Source organism: Octopus sinensis, linkage group LG4 (assembly GCF_006345805.1).
Source record: "Octopus sinensis linkage group LG4, ASM634580v1, whole genome shotgun sequence".
NCBI classification, from domain to species: Eukaryota; Metazoa; Mollusca; class Cephalopoda; order Octopoda; family Octopodidae; genus Octopus; species Octopus sinensis.
Window position 1 is genome coordinate 2,889,198 of NC_043000.1, and position 2,645 is coordinate 2,891,842.

Here is a 2,645-nt window from a genome sequence, read left to right on the forward strand (position 1 = left end):
GCAACACACTTGCTATAGGCTTACATCTTTTACGAAACATACTTTGTGACAGGCATTTCTTCTCCAGCCTTACTTTCCGTTTCATGTGGAAAACGAAAAAGTCGATTAGCTCGAGACCAGAGATGAACATACCTGTTGCGGCGGCGGTGTTAACTCGTATCCGGGTAGACCTGTAGCCAGTGAGTGAGCCTCTTCGTTTTCATGGGTGCAAAGGGTACCAGTGCTTGAAGTGGCTGATCAAATCAAGGGCAGTATAGAAGAGCCGGGGGGCATTTATCGCAGGGACGAGGAAGTGCGAATCGTTTTTTGCGCCTTCAACGTCTCATCGCTGTCCCTAGACGTTTGGTATTTTCCACCAGGTCTGTTCCCTCAACGACGACCTGCCGCCACTTTGGACGGTCATTGGGGATTGTTTTCCAGATATTTGGGTCAATGGAGCGGAGGGGAGCGGCCTTGAGTTGGACTCAAGATTATATATATATATATATACATACACAGCCTATCTTTTCTTTTATCTTTTGCTTCGAGGGTTCAGCCAAAGAAATCGACCCAAGTACTTTGTTTAAAGCCTGGTACTTATTTTATCAGTATCTTTTAACCGAAGCGCTAATGCAAGGGGACGTCAAGAGGTGGTGGGAGACAAACGCAAACACACGCACAAACACACACACACACACACACACACACACACGCACGCACACACACACACACACGCACACACACAGACACACACACACACTCATATGACGGGCTTCTTTCAGTTTCCACCTACCAAATCCACTCACAAGGTTTTCAGTCTGCCCGGAACTATAGTTGAAAAACCTTGCCCTAAGTGTTACGAATTGAGACTAAACCCGGGACTCTGTGGTTAGGAAACAAACTTCTTACAACACAACCACCCTTATATATATATATATATATATCCTTCTGTCCGAGTCAGTCGCCATGATAGATCGTTAGCCACGACATTTTTTTCTCTCCTTGTATTTTCTGTGTCCCTTTCTGTAGAAGAGCGTAGGCTCGAAACGTAAAAGACGTTTTCTATTCCTAAGTGTTATACTAATATATCTGTTTGTTTTGTACACCACCTGTCTTCGTCTTTTGTTTTTTTTTCGTAAACTCTCCCTTTCGAAACGTGGAGTAGATGAAATTAAGGCGACTGAAGAAGGGGAATTTTCCTTGTGTTATTTGTCCTGTACTCTATTTTTTCGTTGTTTTAAAAAAATGTCCATTTCCTTGGTTTTGTGTTTATGTTTTCGTTTCTCATTGTGTTCGACGTTTTTTTGGTGTTCTGTACCCATATATGCATGTATATATACATGTAGAGGTAGGTACGTACATATATGTATGTATATATGCATATATTTTATTATTTATTATTTATATATATATATATATATATATATATATATATATATATATATATATATATATATATATATATATATATATATATAAAGTTAATCCAAACAAGAAAAACAAAAAAGACAACAACGCAAAAAGTGGAACAATTAAAGTATTATTAGGCGCTCAGGAAAAAAGGGGAAGAAGGAGGGTATGACGTTTCGAGCGGAGCTCTTCGTCGGAAACATAAGAGAAAGAAAGATCCCGAGGTGGGAGGACAGAGGGGAAAAAAAAACGCGAGTGGTCTTCACGAGGTAAACATACATGCATGTGTGTGTGTGTATGTATGTGTGTGCGTGCTATTGTGTGTAGATAGATAGATAGATAGAGATTCACGTCTGTATTTACACACACATACACGTTATCATCACCATAATTTTACGTTCGTCTTTCAGACCAGAAATGGTATAAAATCAGGGCTGTGGCCCTTGTTGCAGTCCTTATCATCGGGCACCACACACAGCAACTAAGAGTATCGTCAGTTACTCCCTGCTGACACTATTCGACCGATGGAGAGTGGAAGCAATGGGTTTAACAATAGATATGCCTCTCCTATGAACAACCTGTTCGGAGCAGGGAATGGGTGATTTTAGTGTTACCGGTACATATACACGTGTATGTCTGTCTGTCTGTCTGTCTGTCTGTCTGTCTGTATGTATGTATGTATGTATGTATGTATGTATGTATGTATGTATGTATGTATGTGTGTATGTATGTGTGTGTGTATGTAGGTGTGTATGTAGGTATGTATGTATGTATGTATGTATGTATGTATGCAGTATGTATGTATGTATGTATGTATGTATGTGTGTGTATGTATGTATGTTTCAATGTTTGTATGTATGTATGTATGATGTATGTATGTATGTATGTATGTATGTATGTATGTGTGTATGTATGTATGTATGTGTGTATGTATGTATGTATGTATGTATGTATGTATGTATGTATGTGTGTGTGTATGTATGCATGCATGTATGTATGTATGTGTGTATCCATCCATCCATCCATCCTTCTATCTATCTATCAAGCTAGCCATTTAAGTACCAGCCTGCCTGTCTGCTTATCAATCAGTCAGTCAATCAATCAATCAATCAATCAATCAATCAATCAATCAATCAATCAATCTGTCTATCTATCTATCTATCTATCTATCTATCTATCTATCTATCTACCTTGACTATGATTCTATGAACCGTAAAAATTAATACAGAGAGTTGCTTATTTGCAAAAAAAAAAAG